Source organism: Phascolarctos cinereus, unplaced genomic scaffold, assembly GCF_003287225.1.
Source record: "Phascolarctos cinereus isolate Bilbo 61053 unplaced genomic scaffold, phaCin_HiC Scaffold_9;HRSCAF=440, whole genome shotgun sequence".
NCBI classification, from domain to species: Eukaryota; Metazoa; Chordata; class Mammalia; order Diprotodontia; family Phascolarctidae; genus Phascolarctos; species Phascolarctos cinereus.
The window spans coordinates 124,910,030-124,935,226 of NW_027556402.1; the positions used below are offsets into that span (position 1 = coordinate 124,910,030).

Sequence of the window (25,197 nt, forward strand, 5' to 3'; positions counted from 1 at the left end):
GAGAACAGTGGGGTAGACTGTTTTAGATAGTTTCCCCTTCTTTTTGTCTCTAGTTACCTTCAATTCCTAAGTCCAGCTTTCTATTGGAAGCCTTTCTTGATTCTTTTTAATGATAATGTTGATCCCCACCCCCTGACAATATCTGTTGTATAAAATTCATGTGCACATAGTTTTGTTGTTGTTGTTGTTGTTTTGTATGTTGTCTCATCCATTAGCTCTTTGAGAGCAGGGATTATCTTTAGCCTTTCTTTATAGCCCAGGTACTTAGCACAGTACCTAGCAGTTAGTAGACACTTTAATGTTTATTGATAGACAGCCTTAGAGTCATATAGATGAATCCTTAAATTATCAAAATAAAGTTAAAAAATTTGATTCTGGCATAGTCTAGTGGAAAGAGATATATAGACATAGGATATACAGATGATCAGAGGACATGCATCTTGCCTCCAATACCTATTAATTGTGTGACTTGAACAAGTTCTGTTTTTCCTCATCTTTAAAATGAAGAAACTAAATTAGATGATCTTTAAGGTCCTTTCCAAATCTAAAGTGTAAGCATAGATATCTAATGTGTGCAGAGCACCATTCTAGGCACTGAGAAAGACACAAAGTTCAGATCACACAATGCCCATGTGTCCTCTTAACTCTTAGGAGCAACAGACCCCTGAGCTCATCAATCCAGCCACACCTTCTGCTGTGGGATTTTTTTTCCCTCATTCTCCCACAAAGTAGCTACTAACTATCTACCTTCCCTCAGAGCAGTACGCTTTTTTCTAGACTTTTAAACAGCTTCTAGGTGCCAGGAAAGCCAAAATACTGTACAGACAAAAATAAGTAAAAGAAATCTTTAAAAAATTCCATAATATGTTATGGTTTATAAAGGACTTTCTTCACAACAACCTTAAAATATGTACTGCAAGCACTATTTTCCCCATTTTATTTTATTTTTTCATCTGAAAAGAAGAATTTTAAGGGGATGAGCAGAGGGACAGGAATAGATACATAAATGAGCATCCTTAGTCTGGGAATGGACTGAGATTTCTACAGAAAAAAAAAAAAAAAACAGCTACCAAGACTCCTGCTATGGCAATGTATTACTTTGTATTCCCTTAAACTTATCACCTGAATGTAATGTTCAGGTGCTCCCTGAGCCCCTGGTTAGTGTGGGTCACTTTATGGCTTCTGCAATCCCGGTCCTCTTTTTTCTTCTGTTGGTGCCAAGTAAATGATAAGAATCTAAGCCAATACAGAACACTTCCAATGCTTTCTATACTTTCTTCGTAATGTCTGGTGTCAGGGCATTATTGTCAGAAGTCTGTCTAGACTACAGAATGTGTGTGAATCCTTCTTTCCACAGCACAATGTCTTTTTTTTTTCAAGGCAATTGGGGTTAAGTGACTTGCCCAGAGTCACACAGCTAGTAAGTGTCAAGTGTTTGGTCTGAGGCCAGATTTGAACTCAGGTCCTCCTGACTTCAGGGATAGTGCTCTATCCACTGCGCCACTTAGCTGCCCCTACAGCACAATGTCTTGAAAGCAACAGTTGCTCTATTTTGACAGATGCTATACCTGAGCCTCTTATCACAGACATAAACTTTGCCCCTTTCAAGTTTTCTTTTCACAGGGCCATGCAGGTGTAGATCTCCATTGCTCAAAATGGAATTTGGCTTTGGGGTCCTTTGAAATGCAGTCAGGAATTTCTGTTTCATTATACACGTTGGTCGGTGACCAGATGTGTGCTTCAGTGGCTTGGCCTCCACATGTATTTGTAACCAATGTGGGCCCATGACCATACCTATATGGCCTGATTCTATTCACAACCACTGAGTCCTATCTAACTTCACATTCGTTGGCCATATCAAGCTCTCCCTCATGCTCATTCATTAAAATCCAAGTGGGGCTAATGGAAATCATCCCCAAAGCTTCCCATAGACTTCTCATGACTGGCATCTCCATTAAGTATCCCGCTGTGTGTCTTTTTATAATGGAATGATTTGCAAGTTACTGTTCAGTAAGAAACAGTTTTGGCATCCCTGCCCCACCTCCCTCACTGGTGTTTTATGGCATACAATCTTTTTTTTTTCTTTATCAGCTTCCATGTGTGGGAGCTCCCTTTGCCTTTCTCTGACTTGAGTCTATGAGACAGTTTCTCCATAGGACTTCCTTAACTTTCTCTTAGGAATTTGGAGGTCTTGGTTTGTCTCCCAGATTTAATCCTCTTCTCTCTTGCCACATGCAGTCCACTAAACTCATTGATAAACTTCTCACAAGGCAGTAAATGACTTTTGGTTTTCTACATGTCCTCATTGCTGCCATAACCTTTCCATCTAATGAGATATTCCCATTTCCCTTTCTTAGTTGTCCTCTTTTTCTAAGATCTTCTCAACATCATAAAAGTCCCCAAAGCCATTCTGTGCTGTGGAACTTGGATTATTCTGGTGACTTGGTAACTACACCTGGAGCTATCCCTGCCCTGTGCCCTATTTTTGTAGGTTACCTCCCCCTCCTTGCTCTGATATCAGAGTGTGAGGGTGTGTGCATGTGAGGGTATGAATGTGTGCTTTCCCCATTTTAAAGATAAAAAAAATGAGTTGAGGGGCAGCTATGTGGCACAGTGGACAGATCTCTGGCCCTAGAGTCAGGAGGACCTGCGTTCAAATCCAGCCTCAGACACATAACACTCACTTAACCCCAATTGCCTCACCAAAAAAAAAAAAGAGTTGATAAGATAAAGTGAGTGACAGGATTATAAAATTATCAAGTGATGACATTAGACTTAGACTTATAACTGTGGTCTCTCAAATCCATGTTTAGTGCTTTCCCAATCACACATGGTTAATGCATTAGATGCTGGGATGCCTTCATGAAATAAATAAGACTTCAGCTGAATCTTTGAAATAATGAGTAAAAATAACATAATTGAGGTGGGGACAGAAGATACTGCACCTGAAACACCCTTACCAATAAGGTCAACATGATAACTCCAAAATGGGGTGGGGGGAGCAAAACTTACCTTATTCTAATAATTGCTTCTATTTCTCACTTCACATTTTATGTGCAAAAATAGCCACCGCTTAAATGTGGCTCTTAAAACACTGCACAGTTTTGAAATCTTATCAACTCTAAACATATAGGAAATTCTTTAGTGCTTATTTTCTTTGGTCTACTACTGCCAAGTTCAATGAAGAATTGCAATTATTTGGAGTTCACTGCTAAAACAAGTCCCATACACATGTTTGTGTTACAATGTTTGATAGAGTTGAACAGTGGAATTACTGAAAGATGGCATAATATTTAATTAGTCTTTATGAATATGAATATCTTTATGAATATGAATATATTTTATAAAAATAAGGTACTTTCCCAACTTCTGCTAAAAATAGCATTTAAGAAAAAAATCTATTGAACAAATTATATTTTACCTTTGTTATTTTATTAATTCCTATTCCTTTAGAAGATATAGGAAAGGGGGATTATGAATATTGTGACAAAGTTGAAATCAACTACAAATTTGAAGTGAACTAATGAAATAGGATAATACAGAATCCAGAAAGAATAATTTATTTTCTGTGTGGCAGAACTCTGTGACATTAACTTCTTTAAAAAATCTCTAATGAGAGAAAATGTTATTCATTTTTAACTTTTCACTGCATGTAAACTTGCAAAAGTAGCTCATCTTCAAAGACAGACAAAGTGACATTATTTTGGCTAATACTGTCTAACAGCTGATATACATTTGATAGACTCCCTTTCTGCTATGTAGAACTGAGAGCCCAGGCATTTTTTTACCCATTTGGAAATTCCAAATCTAGTTGAAAAAAATTATCTTCCTTAGAGACATGTTTTATTATGTTATTGCCATATCATCTGATTATTTGTGATGGCCAGAATTGTTCATAGAGGGTTTGGAATCGTTTACTCTTAGCTTAAAAAAGTAAAGCAAAGTACCTTATTTCATTCAGAAGACAGGAGAAGGAATTCGGCAGGAGGATATTGGCTTGGAATAGCTATTTTCTTTTACAGAACAAGACAGCCACTTAATAAGACTCTTCTTTTTACCAGTTAGTAGCAGCATCCAGCCTAAAACCATTTAGATAACCTCATACATTTCTCCTAAAATCAAGCTGGATAATGTGTGAGAAAAAAACCGATTTATTTTTCTTTGTGTGCTTTTATGAGTACTTTTTAAAAAATTTTCTGATGTTTAAGGCCTATCCAAATATGTTAGTTTCTAGATGTAGATGGTTAAATTGTCTCCATGAAAGTTCAGGGTCATTTTTGCACAGGAAGCCTAGCATGCTAGAACAAGTCAGTTCAGTAATTCCTTTGGTTTTTTTCCCTACCCAATCCCTGAAAATCATCCTGCAGAGGCTTTAAAATTACTGTGTAGATACTATATAACCAATAGTCATGAGGAAATGGGTAATAGTTGAATATTTTCCACATCCTATATAAAATGTCTCAGAGTAGAGACTCTGTGTTTTTTAATACATGGCTCCATTTCTGGAATGAGGTCCCTGTCCAACTTCCCTGCTTTGAATTTCTCTCTTCCTTAAAGTCATAGGTCCAATGCCACTGCTGATAGGATAGTACACACACAAAAAAAAGACTGACTTTAGAGAAAAATGACCTTTGTTTAAGTGTCCCCACTGATAATTACTAGCTTTACAGGCTTGCAAAAATCACTGAGCCTAACCAAACCTCAATTCATTTATCTATAAAATGAGGTGGTTGGGCAGAATTACCTCTCTGGTTCCTGTATGCTGTAACCTATGAGAGTCCTTTCCTAATGAGTCCAGTTGTCCTGGCTTCTTCCACTCTGAAATTACTTGTAAATATATTTCCATTTAGTTAGCTTCATAATGTGATTTTTCCTTTTGATAGAATCTAAGGCCCTTAAAGTCAGGGATCCTTTCCATTTTTGTCTCTGCATCCTTGGTGCCTAGCACAGTGACTGCTTCACACATAGTAGATATTTAATATGTTTATCTTAAATTGAATAGAAATAGACAAGAGGGCTACCTTACATCATATTCCTAGCTCCAAAAGCTATTTTAGATGAATTTATATAAATACATAAATGTACCTCAATTAGATAATGTATTTTTTCAAAACCATGAGCTTCATTTTGTCATTCCCTCTTACGTTTAAAGATAGAAGAGGAAACTCTTGAAGTGATTTGCTTTTAAGTACAAAGTAAATAGGAGTTACCAAAGAAGGGTTCACCTAGAAAAAGCACTTTAAGGTATACAAAGCATTTTACATGCATTATTTCTTGATCCTCACAACAACCCTTGGAGGCAAACACTACAGTTATTCTCATTTTACAGTTAAGGTAACTGAGCTGCAGAGAAGGCTCAGTTACTTGGCAAGAGCTGTATGGCTAATGAGTGTTCAAAGTGGAATTTGAACTCAGGGCTTACCTCACTTCAAGTCCTCCAGCACAACATCTTAGCACATTTCATTATCTCAGAATCTACAACTCATACAGGTACTGGGGAAAGCTACAGATGATGGTGTGCAAGACAGATCCTGGCACGTTTTCTTGCAGCTTCTTAAATTTGATCTCTCTGCTACAAAATATTTTCATGAGCCATCAACCTCACTCCCAGATCATACTCATTGGATACAGCTTTTGAGATTCCTGGAAGAAATTTGCCAATGAATAGAATCATAAATTTAAATTCTAGCGGGTACCAGCTAGAGCAACCTTTCATTTCACGAATGAGGATTCTGAAGTCCAGAAAGTAAAGTGCTTTACATGACTTTTCCTTGAGAAAAAATGACAGAAATACAGAAGAAACTGAGGCTATTCAACTATGAAACTTTCTTCTTCTCACTTTTCCCCTTTGGGTAGAGTAGAATGGTGAAAAATAATGTAGTATGCTCTTCCTTAGATTGGGAGGGCAAATCAAAAATCTTTGGTCATTCCTCATTGGCCATAGGAAAATAACGTTTATTAATATTCATGCACTATTAACAGAGCTGTGAATTGGTCCAGCATAAGTTCCCAAAGTGGATAACATTGAATAAGGGGGAGGTGGAAACATAAGGAAAGAAGAAAAGATAAGAAAATTTTGAAAAACCATTCATATATATTTCATCTGTTGTGTAACAGAGTTAAAATCATAGTGATTACGTTATTTTCCAAATAAACACGCAAAATATGAGTCATAACTGATCAGTGGTCAAGTTTGCCAGCAGGTCTGAGGAAGCAATTGTTGCCAGGCAAGTGTGTCCTGTGGCAAATCCTGGGAAGGCCAGCATTCATGAGCAGGAATATCTGCATGTAATGACTTGTTTACAATACAATACTAAATGGTTACCTGATACAATATTGAGCAATCAAAATTTCGATGCAAGAAAAACCCACAAATTTATAATAAATTATTAAATTTAAAATGTGTCATTTAAAAATATGTATTATATATTTTTGAAATGATGCAAATTTCAAAAAAAAAAATGAAACAGGTAAAGAAAGTAGATTTGCAAGGGGGTGCTGAGTAATCTTTTCTTTTTAATGGTGAGGTAGGCCAAATAAGTTTGGGATCCTTTGGTCCAGCCATTCCAGAAAGCAAAGAGAAAGTTACCTAAACATCAGTAAACTGTACATACCATTTGACGTAGTGACACCACTATTAGTCCTATACCTCCAGTGAGATAAAAGAAAGAGGAAGATCAACCAATATGTACAAAAGTATTTATAGCACTTCTTTTAATAGTGGAAAAGAAATGTAAACTGTATGTGACCATCAATTAAGGACTAGCTATAAATGTGTGGAATACAAATGGAATAGAATGTTATTACTGTATAATTTTTGTTGTTTTGTTGTCGTTTGTCCCTTGTTTTTGAAAAGGACCAAGGATATTACTGCTGAAGGGGGGTGAATACCCTGTAAAGGGCTCTGCAAGCCTTTCACACAAGAGGTGCTAGTCCTCATGAACATCCCATGCATTAATACATTACTACGTAAGAAACGAAAAGGCAGATGTGTGCAAAATGATGCTGATGAAATGAAAAGAAACTGGAGAACAATTTATATAAAGACAACAATGTTGGAAAGATAAACATCTTTCAAAGACTTGAGAAATCAGATAGATGCATTAACCAACCTCAGTACTAGAGGAAGCATGCTGCCCACCTCTTAACAGAAAAGGATGAGCTTAAGATGTAAAACGAGACAAACATTTTTGGACGTGACCAAAGCAGGAATCTGTTTTGCTTGACTGTATCTATTTATTGCAAATGTATACAAATATATACAATTATAAATCTGTTACAAGTATATTCAATTATTTGTAATATATATTTTATTTGTAGTAAAAAAGATACAATTTTTTCTTTTTTAATGGGAGAGATAAAAAAGTTGCTAATTAACAAAAATGAGAAGAAACAAACAAAAAAAAAACCAAAGAACAACAACATGGTAGAGGGCAAAGGGTTTAAAGTTAACCCACATAGAAAAGTAAATGCAAAGTGCATAAAAAAGTCACCACAAACTATTTTTTAATCCCCAAGGAAGGGCACAAGTAATCAGAGAAGTCTAGCTAGGCTTAATAACAGAGGTGGTACCTGAGTTAACCTTTGAACCAACCTAGGGATCCTATGAGTCATAGTTATTAAGTGAATCAATAACAGGCATGGAAGAAGAGCCTTTGGGGGGGGGGTGTCAGCAGTGAGGATGAAGCACATATGCAAGTGGCATATACGAAACATACAACTTAAAAAGTCAAGAAGACTTGGGTTAAAGTGCTGGCTCAAAATGCTAGTTGTGTGACACTGGCCATGTCACTTAACATCTCTTTTCTCCTTTTTCCTTTCCCCCCTTCACTAGTGTTTTGCTTTTGACCACCGCCTCCTTCAGTGCCTTCCCCCTTTTATTATCCCTTTCCTTTTTCTTCCCCTTTAGTCTTACTGCTTCTTCCCTTCCTTCTTTCCCCCCCCTCCCTTTTCTTTCCTCCCTCCCTTTTCTTTCCCCTTTTCCCTCCTATAGGGCAACTTAGATTTTTATACCTAACTGATTATATTATACCCTTCTTGAGCTAAATCTGATGAGAGTAAGGTTCAAACAATGCTCCCCCCCCTTCTTTACCTCTGCTGTAATAGGATTTTGTGTCTTTTCCTATAATGTAATTTACCCTTGTCTGCCTCCTCCTTTCTCAGTACATTTTCTAAGATCAGATTGATCCACTTATTTGGATCCATTTAACCCACTTGATTAGATTTTTTTTTATCATTACATCAAAGTCAACTAATATCCACCCTCTTTATGTATACTCCTTTAACAAGGTGTAATAACAATACAGTTCTCAAGGGTTGCAAGTGTCATATTCCCTTGTAGGGGTTTAAACAGCCCCCCCCTTATTAACAACATATTGTATCTTTCTGTCCCATTTACCTTTTTATGTCCTTCTTGAGTCCTGTACTTGAAGATCAAATTTTTTGTTGAGCTCTGGTCTTTTTATCAGGAAAGTTTGGAAGTCTCCTATTTCATTGAATATCCATCTCCTCCCTTGAAAAATGATGCTCATTTTTGCTGGGTAATTGATCCTTGGCTGCATTCCAAGCTCCTTTGCCTTACAGAATATCATGTTCCATGCCCTGCGGTCTTTTAATGTAGAAGCTGCAAGGTCCTGTGTAATCCTGACTGTGGTTCCATGATATTTAAATTTTTCTTTCTGGCTTGCAGCACCTTCTCTTTCATCTGGTAATTTTGGAATTTTGCTATTATATTCCTTGGCATTGTCAATTTGGGATCTCTTTCAGGTGGTGATGGTGGATTCTTTCTATGGTTATTTTCCCTTCTGGTTCTAGGACTTGGGCAGTTTTCCTTTATGATTTCCTGAAAGATACTGTCCAGGCTCTTTTTTTCATCATGATTTTCAGGTAGTCCAATAATTTTTAAATTGTCTCTCCTGAGTCGATTTTCCAGGTGGTTGTTTTACTGATGAGGTATTTTACATTTTCATCTTTTTTCATTTTTTTGTTTCTGTTTGACTGATTCTTGCTCTCTCATAGAGACATTAGTTTCCATTTGTCCAATTCTAGTTTTTAACAGATTGTTTTCTTCTGTTAGTTTTTGTACTTCCTTCTTCAATTGGCCAATTGTGTTTTTAGGGACTTGTTTTCTTCAGTGTACTCTTCTGTTAGTTTTTGTCCTTCCTTCTTCAATTGGCCAATTGTGTTTTTAGGGACTTGTTTTCTTCAGTGTATTTTTTTTCCAATTGGCCAATTGTATTTTTGAAGGACTCTTCTACCTCTCTCATTTGACTATTAAAATCCTTCTTGAGCTCTTCTGAGAAGGCTTTTTGGGCTTCTGACCAGTTCATGTTCCCTTTTGTTGTTGCAGATGTGGGTTTTTGACAATGTTGTCCTCTTCAGAATTTCTTCAAGAAAGATCTTCACTCTTCTCATGATATGAATCTATGGTACGTTTCTTTTTACTCATGGTGTTTCTTTATTCCCTGGCCTTTAAAGAGATTGAGCTCTCCTGCTGGGGAACAGAGGGCACTGACCCAAGCTTCTTGTGTTGGGAGCCTAGGTCTTGGTCACTGGCTTTGTGTGCTGGGGCCTCTTATGCTGGCAATTGGAGGCTGTAGGTTTCTGGCAGCTTACCTCATGTTGGGCTGGAATCAGCAAGGCTGGAACTTTCAGGCAGTTCTAGGTTGCCTGCTTTTCCTTTCCTTTAGCTTTCTTCAGCTTCTTTTAGATGGGTGCTGCAGGGTGTTTATCTGCCTGGGGCCCCCTGCAGTGTTGTCTCCCTTCTTTCTGCTAATGCACCGGGAGGTTCCTTTGCAGTAGAGTGCCCAGGCTCCTGGTGGTTTTCTGAGCTGGTTTCCACCGGTTCCCCCCCACCTTCACTGAGGCATTCGGAGGTCCAGGTGTTGGTGTTTTCCTGCTCTACAGCCTGGGCTTCAGGATTTCTTCACAATTGGAGGCTGCAGGGCTCCTACAGCTCACCTGGTATTGGGTTGGAATCAGCAAGGCCGAGGCTTTAGGAAGCCTTTAGGTTGTTTTCTTCACCTCCTTTCAGATGAATTCCACAGGGTACTTATCTGCCTGAGGCCCCTTGTAGTTCTGCCTCCCTTATTTTTGCTGAGGTACTGGGAGACCCATTTGCTGGGCTGCTGCACTGCTGTTCTCCTTCTTTCTTCTAGTTCAAGTGTTCCAGGGTTTATTTCCTGGGATGATATTTTCTGGTTTTTCAGAGGTGGATAGGGGAGAGCTAGAGCGACTACCTTTTCACTCTGACATCTTGGCTTCCGGAAGAGGAAGTCTGTCACTTAACATCTCAATGCCTCATTTGTGTCACCTATAAAACAAAAGGGTTGTGCCAGATGATTCTAAGGCCCTTTAGAATTCAAAGCCTAAAATACCATGATCCACGCAATATATTAGTTCTGATGGAATCTTAGAGTTCATGAAGGAAAATGATAAACAGTAAGCTCAGAAATACAGGCAGGACATTTATAGTAAAGAGTTTAAAAGCCAAATATGACTTTCTGTATTATCCCAAAAGCAAGATGAAGAAAGTGGAAACCTTTGAATACATCATTACATTTCTCATGCTTGGAATACATCCTAACCAGTTTATTGAAATCTTTTTTTCTGCCTTCTAAGCTCCCACAATCAAGATTCACTTCATGAGGCCTTTATCTGATTCTTTTTATCTAAAAGTGTCTCCCTCTTTTCACATTTCTCTCCAACTTTATCTGGCTCTTTACTTTGACCTTATCATATGCTATTTTGCATTATTCTTATATTTATACTTAAATTGTGTCTTTTTTAGATTCTAAGTTACTTGAGGTCAAGGACTTTTCTTTTTTTCTTTTTCCTTTTTTTTAATGGATCACAGCACCTACAGTACTCATTCTCACCTACCTCCAACTAGGAGAAAACAAAATAAATACAAAAGCAATCAAAAAGTTCAGCAAGCCTATTTCAGAGACTTGTAAGTGATTGAGTGGTCTTATTTATATTAATAATTTTCTTTATTTTCATATTTCAGGTTTGGAGTATATGCATTACTGATTTAATGGCTAGAAGGACAAGGAAAATTCTCTTAAGGCTGACTTAAATTGCCAGTCTCCTCCAAACACTTGAAAAAGCAAGACAACCTCAAATGGAAAGGAAAATAGGCATGAAGATAAGGAATTGGTGAGTTGGACAAGTTCTCTAATCAAACGATAACTAGTAACAAATCATTTCTCAATCTGTTCTTATCATTTAATCATCCATATTTAATGGCAAAGAAAAAAAAAGTCATTTTTTTATACAATCTCTATTGGTTAAACAATTCCTATTTCAAAGCTAAAGGGAGGAGGGGGAGAGAGGGAGAGGAAGAAGAAGAAGAAGAAGAGGAAGAAGAAAAAGAAGGAAAAGAAGAAGAGGAAGAAGAAGAAAAGAAGAAGAAGAAGAGGAAGAAGAAGAAGATTATAAGATGTTTTAAGGAAAACATTGTTTTTGCTTGATATTCATCTCAAAATATGAGAAGAAAATATATCATTACAATATTATTTAAATGCTCTGGAAATTTCCTAATGATTTAGATGGTATATGCATCTTTTTGTTGTTGTTGGCAATGGCATTTGATTTGTTTAAATTAGTACATTTCTTATTTTGTTTTTACAGTAAAATGCCATGCAGTGCTAGAATGCTGTAACCAAGGTATTCACCCACCTATTCCACCTTAGGAGAATATTGACGTGTTTTCCAGTTCCTTTGCTTCCATATCTCTGGGTCTTTCTCTTGTTGTGTACTCATCATTATTGATCTTCTTTGAATGTCACATATATTCATAGGCCCAGAAAACTAAATGAAAGTGATGAGAACACATGATGCACAAAGCATAAAAGTCATCACTATAATACATAACAATGTGATGAGGAAAGTTTCCCACTACTGTCATATGGAATCTAGTGACAGAGCAGTGATGACAGCAACAATAATAATATGAAGGAAAAAAGTGATCCACTGCCAACCCTATGAAAATGAGTATCTTCATATTGATGGTGTCTAAGTTAAGCAGAGAAGGAATGAACAAAGAGGTAAGCAAAAGTAGAGCAATGATATGACACTGAATTCTAAACCTAATTGTCTTAATTACCTATGTCATCTCATGCAATCTTTGTAAATCTTAAAATGTTAATTTAACACGAGCTAGTATTTTTAATTTTTTATTATACAGTTCAGTAGAAAGCACCATCTCTGTGTTTTCCCATCATTAAGGGCACTAAAATGTGCAGATTTTTTACTTTGATGTTTCAAGTATCTGTGATTTTTAAAATCGCAGAAGATACAAAGCTATGCCAATCACAAAGATTTACAAAATAATCTATGACATAGATAGAAAAATAATAGACCATGAGAGGTGAAGGAATTTGAATATTGGGGTTATAACACAGGTGGTCAATGGATAGACGCTTATGGTTTCCAAAGTAACATGAGCCATAATGAAAGAAAGGATATATATGAATGAGGCAAGGGATAATTTAAATTAAAATCAATTCAACAACAAGGGGGCAGTGCTAGCCACTAACCTTAAACCATTCAATAGGCATGATCAGGTGCTGGGCCAGTCCCATGATCATCTTGGTTGATATGACACTTTACCATTGAGTAGAAGTATTAGGGAAATACTCTAGCTCTCTGTAATTCCTACAGAAAGGGTTCCTCTCTATCCCTTAATTTCATCTCTCTCTGGGCATCTGTGTAAACTTTGCATCTTGGGGATATTTGCTAGATTTTATATCAAGCCCTGGCCACGTGACATTGGCACAAATAGAATCATTCCCCATAAGAAGAGACAAAATATGCCTTGCTATATATAATTCTTTACTCTTGACATAAAACCAATAAAAGCAATTAATAATACATAATACTTCATTGACTGTTCATTTATGCTTTCAAAGTTTCTCCTAGACTCAAGCAATTTCCAGACAATATATAGGCCACTAGAAATCCAGGAGTTCTAGGAAATGTTTAGTGGAGTTTTCTTAGTCCTTATTTAAATGAAGACTCTGAACATTGGCACTAGGTGTCTCTTACATTTGCCATGGGCTTTGGATCTTGTACAGATAGGAAAACCTGATTGTCAGTGTTCTTCCCTTCAGCATCATGTCACCAGCAACCCCCTACAACCACTTTGTCCCACAAGGAAAGAAGAGGCAAGAAAATGTCAGACACAGGTAGAATGTAACCTTTCTCAGCCTACTATCTTGTCGCCACAGAACAACATCGTTAAGACTTGGCCTCTTAGTTCATAGTGCCTTTCTCAAATATTTCTTTTCTCATGTTCCCCTTCTCTAAATAATAGAATCCAAAGACTAGAGATACATAACTTCTCCAAAGTTATCCCATTCTCAGAAATGATGTGATGACATATTATTGATGAGATTTAGATAATCAGGTTATTAGCAAGTAGCCAAATTAAAGTGAAATTGATATATGATAAAAATTGACTTAAAAACTATAGCGTAATGAAAAAATAAGGGAAGGTAATGCCCTTAAAAACACAAATAAACCAAATTTAGAAAAAAAAGACAAGTGAAAAGTAAACATTGATTAATTTATAACTACTCACTTTCTGATTCCCTGAATACCCTCCATAATGACTACCTCCTGCCCACCTCCCTCAAATTCATAACGTTGGAGAGTTTCCTCAGCGCAGATAGGTTAATACCAAGTTATTTGCCTGGGTCACATAACTAGTATGTTTTCAGAGGCAAGAGTTTAATTCAGGTCTTCTTCTTGTCTTCAAGGTTACTTCTTTATCTGCTATGTACACTGTCTGGGTACATTGATATACAAGAGGGAGAGAGCACCGAGATTTATGGGGATCCCAAAAGACCTTGTGCAAAAGTATTACCTGATCTGTTACTAAAAAGGAGCTTGAGGTTCCATAAAGCAAAGCAGAGAAGGAACTGTTTTCCTGATGGGAAGGAGAGATAGGGGAGCAACTTAGGCGTGGAGTCAGGAAAAGGAATGTGCAAGACAGTATGCATTTAACAAGCCAGATCGATTAGGAAGAGTTTGGAAATAAATGGTAATAAAATAAATGAAGGCTGATGAACCTCTCTATATTCAATTGGAATGTTCCTGAGATCTCTGACTCAGTCTTTTCTCTGGAACTGAGCTCAAAACCTTTTCAGTCAGGTTGAATCCAGCAGAATTTAATATTATAGTAATAGATTTAAAGAATTCAAAATCTGGCCTCAGACACTCAGTAGTTATGTGACCCCAGAAAATACCTTAACCCTGTTGACCTCCAGCATCTTTGCTAAGAAAACTGCTAATGGGGTCATGAAGAGTTGGACATGACTGAAGAATAACAAAACAACAGTAACAAATGTATGCATATATATGTATATACACACATATGTATACACATATACACTCTGTCAATAAGCAATTATTAAGCACCTACCATGTTCCAGAAACTGTTTAAAGACTGGAATACAAAAATGTGAAAAACAGTCCTGTCCCTCAAGAAGTTCACAGTGTAATGGAGGAGACAACACGAAAACAACCATGAAGAAGGGTGGTAGGGGGGCAGAGCCAAGTAAAAGCAGTGCCTTGCTTGAGCTCTCCCCCAAATCCCTCCAAATCCCTGTAAAAAAATGGCTCTAAACAAATTCTAGAGCAGTAGAACCCACAAAAAGACAGAGTAAAACAAATTTCCAGCCCAAGACAACCTGGATGGTTGATTAGAAAGGCCTATCACACTGGTCTGGGAGAAAAACACAGCACAGCACAGGCACATGATCAGGGCAAAGACCAGGCCTGAGTCAACCTGGAGTAGGCCTCAGAGGACTGAATCACTGGAAGCTGTGGCAGTTTCCAGACCCACAAACACAAAACACAAAACCACAAAAGATCAGTAGGAAAAGTCTGTGACTGCAGTGAGTGAGAAGGCTGCAGGGCCTGCTGCTTACAGACCTTCCTGCCCACAGACCGAGGGGGAATCCAGTGGCTGATCAGAGGGGGATTGCAGGGATTGCTTTGCTGGTGTTGAGGCAGGGTTCTCTTGATTTGCCTGTGCTTGGATCTGGGTCACAGTTCTGAGTGGCTGCCATGAGGCAAGGAGGAGTGCTGGCATGGTAGACCTTGTAGCGGCTATGAAGAGTAAATCCTCCTCACACTTCCAAGACAGAAAAGAGTGCTTGTGGTCATTCATAGACCAGAGCACAGGCCAGGAAAGGAGTAAACACCTCACCCTTGATCATACCATCTTGGAAAAACTGAAAACTTATAGGTTCCTAGAAGTATCTCTGTAAACAGCTGCACAAAATCCCTGAAATTTGGGACAGTAAATCCTCCACACTGGAAGCAAACTCCTACCTTAACAAAGAATTTAAAACTCAAGAAATTGGCTGGGATCATGAACAAACTTCACAAAAAAGTGTGATAATAGAATGTTTCCTTGATGACAAAGAAGATCAAAATATACAACCAGAAGAAGACAACAAAGTCAAAGCTCCTACATCCAAAGCCTCCAAGAAAAATATAAATCAGTCCCAGGCCATAGAAGAGCTCAAAAAGGAGTTTGAGAAGCAAGTAAGAGATGTAGAGGAAAAACTGGGAAGAGAAATGAGAAAATGCAAGAAAATCATGAGAAACAAGTCAACAGCTTGCAAAAGTAGGCCCAAAAAAATACTGAAGAAAATAACACCTTAAAAAATAGCCTAACCCAAATGGCAAAAGTGACCCAAAAAGCCAATGAGGAGAAGAATGCCCTAAAAAGCAAAATTTTCCAAATGGAAAAGGAAGTACAAAAGTTTACTGAAGAAAATACTTCCTTAAAAATTAGAATGGAGCAATTGGAAGCTAGTGACTTTATGAAAAATCAAGACATTTTACAACAAAACCCAAAGAATGAAAAAATAAAGACAATGTGAAGAATCTCATTGGAAAAACAGCTGACTTGGAAAATAGATCCAGAAGAGGTAACTTAAAAATTATTGCACTATCTGAAAACCATGATCAAAAAAAGAGCCTAGACATCATCTTTCAAGAAATTGTCAAGGAAAACTGCCCTGATATTCTAGAATCAGAAAATAGAAATTGAAAGAATCCATCAATCCCTTCCTGAAAAAGATCTCCAAAGGAAAACTCCTAGGAATATTGTAGCCAAATTCCAGAGTTCCTAGGGCAAGTAGAAAATATTGCAAGCAGCCAGAAAGAAACAATTCAAGCATTGTGGAAACACAATCAGGATAACACAGGATTTAGCAGCTTCTACACTAAGGGACCAGAGGGCTTGGAACATGATATTTCAGAGGGCAAAGGAACTAAGATTCCAGCCAGGAATTACCTACCCAGCAAAACTGAGTATAATCCTTCAGGGTAAATAAAATGGATATTCAGTGAAGAAGACTTTCAAGTATTCTTTTTTTTTATTTAGTTTTTTTCTTATTTTTAAAATGTATTTATTTTTAGTTTTCAACATTTACTTCCACAAGATTTTGATTTCCATATTGTCACCCCATCTTGCCCCTCTCCCCACCCCAAGATGGAATGCATTCTGAATATCCCTTCCCTTAGTCTGCCCTCCTTTTATTTCTCCCCTGTTCTCGTATCCCCTTCTCCTTCTACTTTCCTGTAGGGCAGGATAGATTTCTGTACCCCATTCCTTGTATTTCTTATTTCCCAGTTGCGTGTGAAAACATTTTTTTTAACATGTGTTTTTAAAACTTTGGGTTCAAAATTCTCTCCCTTCCTCCCTCCCCCTCATTGAAAAGACAAGCAACTCAATATAGGTTATACATGTGCAGTTATGCAAATCACTTCCATAATAGTCATGTTGTGAAAAACTAGCTCTATTTCCCTTAATCCTATTCTGTCCCCAATTTATTCTATTCTTTCTTCTGACCCTGTACCTACTCAGCAGTGTTTGCTTCTGATTACCCCTTTCCCAATCTGCCCTCCTCTCTATCATTCCCCTGCTCTCTTGTCCCCTTCTTCCCTTATTTTCCTGTAGGGTAAGATAGATTTCCATACCCAATTGAGTGTGTATGTTATTCCCTCCTTAAGCTAAATCCTTTGAGAATAAGATTCACTCATCCTCTCTCACCTTCCCCTGTTTCCCCTGCACTGTAAGAGCCTTTCTTTTCCATTTTTTTTTGTGAGATAGTTTACCTCATTCTACCTCTCCCTTTCTCCTTCTCCCAGTATAATGCTCTCTCACCATTTAATTTTATTCTCCAGATACAACCCCTTCATCCTCAACTCACCCTGTGCCCTCCATCTATCTATATGTATATCTATATACATAGATATACATACATATAAATTTTCCCTCCAACTATCCTAATACTTACAAAAGTTTCATGACTTTATGAGAAACCAAGACACTGTAAAACAAATCCAAAAGAATGAAAAATCAGAAAACAATGTGAAATATCTCATTGGAAAAACAACTGACCTGGAAAATAGATCCAGGAGAGAGAATTTAAAAATTATTGGACTATCTGAAAGCCACGATCAAAAAAAAATACCCTAGTCATCATTTTTCAAGAAGTTATCAAGGAAAACTTCCCAGATATTTTACAACCAGAGGGCAAAATAGAAATTGAAAGAATCCACCGATCTCCTCCAGAAAGAGATCCCCAAAGGAAAACTCCTAGAAATATTGGAGCCAAATTTCAAAGTCCCCAGGTCAAGGAGAGAATATTACAAGCAGCCAGAAAGAAACAATTCAAGTATTGTGGAAACACGATCAGGATAACACGAGATTTAGCAGCTACTACATTAAGGGACCACAGGGCAAGGAATATAATATTCTGGAGGGCAAAGAAGATAGGATTACAATCAAGAATCACCTACCCAGAAAAACTGAGCATAATCCTTCAGGGGAAAAAATGGTCATTCAGTGAAATAGAGGACTTTCAAGCATTCTTGATGAAAAAACCAGAGTTGAATAGCAAATTTGACTTTCAAATTACAAGACTGAAGTGGAACATGAAGAGGTAAACAGGAAAGAGAAATCATGCAAGACTTATTAATGTTGAACTGCTTACATTCCTGCATGGAAATATGATATTTATAACTGAAGCATTCTTGATGAAAAGACCAGAGCTGAATAGAGAAATTGACTTTCAACTACAAGACTCAAGAGAAGAGGTAAAAGAGAAATCATAAAGGACTTATTAAGGTTGAACTGTTTACATTCCTACATGGAAATATGATGTTTGTAACTCATGAGACCTTTGTCAGTATTAGGATAATTGGAGGGAAAAATAGATTGATAGATAGAGGGCACAGGGTGAGTTGAAGATGAAGGGGTGATATCTAGAGAATAAAATTAAGCTGTGAGAGAGGATTATACTGGGAGAAGGAGAAAGGGAGAGTTAGAATGGGGTAAATTATCTCACATAAAAGAGACAAGAAAAAAGCTTTTACAGTGGAGGGGAAGTGGGGGAAGGTAAGAGGGAATGAGTGAATCTTATTCTCATTGGATTTGGCTTAAGGAGGAAGTAGCATACACACTTAATTGGATATAGAAATCTACCCTATAGGAAAATAGGTGGCAAAGGGATAAGAGAGTGTGGGGATGATAGAAGGGAGGGCAGATTGGGAGAAGGGGTAATCAGAAGCAAACACTTCTGAGGAGGGACAGGGACATCATACTAGAAATAGCATTTTCCTTTTCTTATCAATTAAAATAAATCCAGCAGGCATTGCTTAATTGCATATCTTCCAGTACTGTGCTAGGTATTGAAGAGCCAAAGACAAAAATAAAAAAGTTCTCGACCTCAAGGAATTTACATTATACTGTAAGAAAACCACATAGACGTATATAAGATTGATAGAAAGATAGCTAAGTAGACACATGTATGTATTTAGACATAAAATCTCTATATATGTGTATAGATTTGCAATATATAAATATGTATACATACATATGTAATAAATACAAAATAATTTATTAATTTCAGGTGATGGAAATGCTAACTCTCCTTCCTTCCTTTCCTTTCATCCTCCCTTAATAAAAGGTCAAGAAATGGAAACTGGATCAAATGACCAATCCCCATCTGGGAAATTTATTACTCATATCAAACTGTAGACACAGCTAACAATCCATGAAAGATTACATTCTCCCGCCATCTCTTGATATTTCCAAGCTCAGATCTATGGAAGACATAGTATCCCATGTCTTTAGAAGTTCTTTCAATATTACCTGTGATAGATAGCAAACCATGTTTTCTAATTTAAAAAAAGTCCTGAAATCTCTTTCAGGGGCTTGTCAGTAGATTCTTTTAATTTCTGTTTGATGCTCTAGTTCTAGGATATCAGGGTAGGTTTCATTAAAAATTCATTGAAATATTATGCCTAGACTCTTTCATGGCTTTTGGGTAGCTGAATGATTCTTCAATTATCTCTCCTTGATCTGTTTTCCAGTTCAGTTACTTTTCCAATGAGATAGTTCACATTTTCTTCCAATTTTTTTTAATTTTGTATTTTTTTATTGTTGTTTGATGTCTCATGGAGTCATTTGCTTCCACTTATTCAATTCCAATTTTTAAGGAATTATATTCTTCAGTGAAGTTTTGTACATATTTTTCCATTTGACCAATTCTCTTTTTAAGGTGTTATTTTCTTTAGCATTTTTTGTGCCTCTTTTACGAATTTGTTAATTGCTTTTTCATTGCCCTCATTTCTTTACCCAGTTTTTCCTCTACCACTCTTATTTGATTCTGAAAATCGTTTTTTAGCTCTTCCAGGAATTCTCACTGGGCTTGTGTCCAATTCCCTTTTTGTTTTCTTAGAGGCTTTGCTTGTAGCTCTTTTGACATTATTGTCTTTTGAGTTCCTATCTTGATCTTCCCTGTCACCGTAGAGGCTTTTTATGGTCAGATTCTTTTTGTGTGTGTGTGTGTATACACACCCATACACACATTTTATATATATACATATGTGTGTGTGTTGTGTACACACACACACACACACACACACACACACACACACACACACACTTAATTTTGAGTTTTGTGTTAAAGTTGAGCCTTGTTCCTGGTATGGACAAGGAGGAGTACTGTCCCAAACATGAGGCATTTTTGCAGTGTTGTTTTCAGAAATAGTTCTAGGGATTTTGAAGTTTTTGATGCTTCCAAGTTGGTGTGATACCAAGTTGGTATGGTGCTTCCCTGGTCTTTGCTCTAGTCTTTACCCAGGAAGAGTCCCTGATCTCTTCAGATGACAATCAATACTGCTCCTCAGCCCCCCTGCTCCCTTGAGACTGAAAGCAATACAGCTCTTCGTAAGCCCCTTCTCCATCTTGACAGAAAATATCCTCTTTCTGTCACTGAACTGTGACTTAGTAGTGGATATGGGCAAGGAAGTTGTCAAACACTTTCTGATCCTACAGCCAGTGCTAGTACAGGGGTCCCCTGTGATGCTTTTCTGACCAGCTGCAAGGTCTCCTTACCTTCTCTGTCTCGAGGGATCCCAAAGCTGGTGCTATTTTTGTTACTACCTCCTTGTCTCGCCACTGGTACTGCAATCATGTAGGTTATCCTTGTCCCCTGCCCTCCTCATAGATTTCTTCTTCTAGATCTCCTAAGTTTTGTTGGGCGGAAAGAATGTCTCACTCCGACCTTTCGTGAACTCTGACATTCCAGAATTCTCTTTGAAGCATTATTTTAAAGTTGTTTAAAAGGGAATATTGAAAGAGATTGACTGATTACATCCTCTATTCTCCCATCTTGGCTCCTGGGTTATTTGTTTATTGTTTGCCCCAAGTCTGCTTTGCAAAACTTAAAGCACCATATAAATCCTAGCTATGATGATGAATATGATGATAAGGAGGAGGAAGAGAAAGAGGACAAGAGGAAGATAGCCTTTCTCCAAATGTTCTGCTTCTAATTTTGTAATAGTGATTTGAAGATCTTAATCACAAGAACACAGACTTATAATTCTGAGGAACCTTAGTGATTACCTAGCTCGATCTCCTAAGTTTTACAGATAAGGAATCTAAGACCCAGAGAGAATGTAAGACAATATTGCTCACATACTAACGTGTACCAGAATCTGGTCCTCTTGTTCTAAATCCAGTATTCTCTCCCTTTGTAAATGCAGTATTAAGTCAAATTTAAAATTTTATGAACATATAAAATACTGAATAACTTCATATATGTTTTTAAAAATATAGAACAGTAACACCAATAAGTAAACACTACACTGATACTCTATTCTAACAAATAATGTTAAGTGATGAAGAACTCTGGAGAAATGTATATTTGTACTACCCAAATAACAGTGCGTTAATCCCAAAAAGTTCTGTTTTCATCTTACTTTGTAACTTATATCTTCTTTTGCTTCTCTGACTTTCTCCATCAACGATAGCTTATCTTTCAGTTTCCATGTCAGAATATTAAATTACTGATAAGTTAGTGTCATCTAAGTCATCACAGAATCTACTTACTGTTAAAAGTGTCAGCCACTCATCTTTCCTTTTTGATGTCTGGGTTCCTATGTGCTTTTTAAAGCACCCTTTCAAATTAAAAAGCCCTGCTTGTAGTTTTGTTCCCTTAAAGTGAATCACGTTTGGTAGATGGATAAATGGCAGGTTTGGTCTTACAGGTCTTGGCCATCTGTCAAGAATTATTTTAGCTCCTTAATAATATATCATTTTAATACCTAAATAATAAGGAATAGAAAGCCCTTGAGTCTTCATAGCATAGAAAAAATATCACCCTCTTATCTGTACTATTCTATATAGTCAAATGACTTACCAAACACTTTAATAAACAGCTGCTATTAGTCAAGCACTCAACTAGATACCACAGGGGAAACAAAATAAGTATATGATCTGTATCTGTCAATATCATTGAAAATCTGCAATTTATACAAATGAAACAATTGGCAGACAATAGGAAATAGCATATGTTAAAGGGCTAATATAGATGGAACTCTAATGTGTGCTGACATCTCACTGGCTTGTAGCTCAGATTCAATCAGCTCTCATCATAGAACCAGAAGAGCATGTCTCAGAAAACCATGCTGACTGAAGTATAGGGCTCATTGTTGACTTTGCCACAGTGATGTAGACATTGATTTATTCTACATGAATGTTTCTACTGAATCTTAGCTGATACCATTGTTGTTATTTTGCAATAGAGCCATGAGACATTCCCATAATCTCTTGGTCCATACGGATTTGTTGCTTTATTAAGTTTCCACAGCAGATTGTCTACATCTCACCTAATAAATATATGAATCCCCCCCCAAAAGAAAAAAAAAGGATGGAGAAAGGCTTTACATAGGCTGTTCTTATGTGCCACTTCATTGTCATTATTTTCCATGGCTTAATGATAATGGGGGGAGGTGAAACTGGGGATAGGGAGAAAAGAGGTGATAGATAGGAAAGCAGAGAAGCTAGGCTGATAAGGAATGAACAGAGAAATCCACTAACGTATAGGTTGTTGTGATAAGAGATAAACAGGGCAACATGGAAAATGCTGGAGTGAAATTAGAGTGATGGAAGATAGATGGAGGAAGATAGACATCTAACCATAAACATCTTACACCTTTATTCTCTGACTACAAGATCACCAATCACATTCAGATAAAGAAAAGATTTTTATTGTTAGATTTGGGGTGGCTTAAAAAATAAACTACATCTAATTGACCTCTACTCAAAGTTCTACTCTAATGTCAATCAATCAATAAGCATTTATTAAACACCTACTATGTTCAGGGCACTAGGAGTTACAAAGAGACAAATTAAACATCCCCTGATGTCAGAGAAGTTGACATATTCTGTCGGGGGAGATAGCCCTGTAGTTGTTATGATGGGAACAACCCTTATGAAGAAAGGATTTGACATTCCTACCAATAATACCAAATTCCAACCAACTGGCAACACAAAGGCAGACAAACTAGCCTTGCTAAAGCAAGAAGAAAACCAAAGAGATATAGCAGGTAATGTGTCCTAGAGACCTAAGAATAGTAATAATTTTCAGATCACAGGTCCTGTTTCCAGCTCAGTCCCTGCAGTGGTTATTAAAGGTGGGAACTATTGTGAATAAGGGGCCTACTATCCTGGCTACCACCAAAAGCAAGCACCATCTAACTGTGTCTGGGGGATAGGTAAGATCAAGGACCCTAGGAACATTAGCACCCCCTCAAAACGCTGCCTTTGATTCCAGTTAACCCCTAAAGCCATGGTACAGAAAAATAACTCTCATGGAGATGAAATCTTTTCACGTGTTTCCCCATGTCCTTAGAACCCAGAAATGAAAGCCCTCATCACTATAGTCTTTGGCATTATCAAATACTTTAAAACCAGAAACCGGCCTAGATTTGGTAACAGAAATTCACTAAAGAACAACTGGGTCTTTCCATTGGACTTGAAGCTGAAACTTCTTATGTGATTAGAAGATGAGCTCCTGGAGATTAGGGGCTGTCTCACTTTTCTATTTTTATCAATACTTAACATAGTGCTTGGCACATAGTAAGGGCTTAATAAAAGCATTTTTTCATTCCATTCACAGAGTACCTAAAATAAAAACAAAACAAAATACCAGGCAGTTTTGTGCTACTTGCAGTTAGGGTTAGCAGAGGTGACTGAGCTGGCTATTAAAGACAGTAAGGGATGCTACAAATGGAAAATGAGGAGATAATGCGCTTCAGACTTGTTTCATTATGGTATGTGGGTCACATTTTCATACCTTGTTCCTACACATTTAACTCTTTGCTAAACATTTCATCTCCCTGTTGAGCTTGAACTCTACTTTTGACCCTTACACACCCCAAATGATGTATTTCTCTACCTTCCCAACTAGTCTTATTGTTCATTATTCTGCTACCTAAGGAATATACTCTAAGCCTTTCTGTCTCTCGATGAACTTTTGTCACAATTTCCCCTTATCTGGGCTACAATTAGGGCAAGATGGTAATTAGTGTATTTATAAGACCCTTAATAGTATTTTTAGTCCTTTAACAGCATAGGAACAATAGAATGAACCACATGTTTAGCAAAAAAAAAAATAGTGGCAATAAAAATCTATGAGGGTTGAGTTCTTTCCTTGTCACACTAACAACACATCTATCCTCCCACTAGCAACAGTCTTGTGCCAGTATCCTAGGATCTTTATCCCCCTCCCATAGTGCAGTGCCCTGCCACTCTAAATACTTCTTAAGTAAAGGGACCTGTGGTATTACTATTCTGTTCATGTATTTGGATCTTTGACCCAGATTAAAAAAAAAAATTCCTAGTTTTGGCTATGGTACTCATCAAACCTCACTCCTCTTTTTTGAATCTAAAACCTACACTTCCCCACCAATTCCCTTATTTCTTTATTTCTAGTTACTATTTTGACAGTCAAGCAAGTTTTCATATTAGAAGAGATGGGTTGGCACAGATAAGACCTGGATAATCTTATGAGAAGAGAAAAAAATTCGCTCACTACTTGGACAGAAACTACCTGATGAATGATATATAAGGGTATCTTGGTTTTTTCCCCTTTTGGGGGGGGAGGGGGTTAGGCAATGGGGTTAAGTGACTAGCCCAGGGTCCCACAGCTAGTAAAGTTCAAATGTCTAAGGCCAGATTTGAACTCAGGTCCTCCTGAGTCTACGGCCAGTGCCCTTTCCACTGCACCACCTAGCTGCCCCAGGATGTCTTATTATTGAACAAAGCTTTTCCCCAGACTTGTTATGAGCAATCTTTCTATTGACAAGTATGCATATCTACCTGCAAATATGGTTACATCATCCAGATATGACACCTTATGTGGGCAGACAGGAACACAATTTTAACATATATAATAGAGGAAGTGACGTGATATTAAAAACGGATTTGACTGCTGCCTTAAAGGAAATATGGATACTAGACAAGTAGATATCTGTCATTAATTGCTGAAGTCTAGGTGAATTTTTTAGTGGAAAACCAAATGAACAGCTTTCCCTCAAATGATGTACCCTGATAGGTAGGTTCTCTAAATGATTATAGAAAGTCTTAACGAGGGTCTTTTGCTTTTGTGTAGGTTGAACCTTACAAATCAGTCATAAATGTTCTTTCTTCTGAGTCATTCTCCCTTCCTCCATCTCAAGCCATGTGCAGCATTTGGCTATAAAAATGCATTACACCATATATTCTGGATTTAAACTTTTGGAAACTAATGATGTACAGCTCATCTGGATTTGAAATAAAGCTGTAAATATCCTACTTAGAGGCATTAGGTCGCTTCCTTTTAC

The 25,197-nt window shown here is 37.3% G+C and overlaps 1 pseudogene; it reads right to left on the minus strand.

Moving 5' to 3' along the window:
• Window positions 1-1,168: 1,168 nt before the first annotated feature.
• On the minus strand, window positions 1,169-12,590 carry LOC110201127 (chromodomain Y-like protein 2 pseudogene; annotated as a pseudogene).
• Window positions 12,591-25,197: the final 12,607 nt, after the last annotated feature.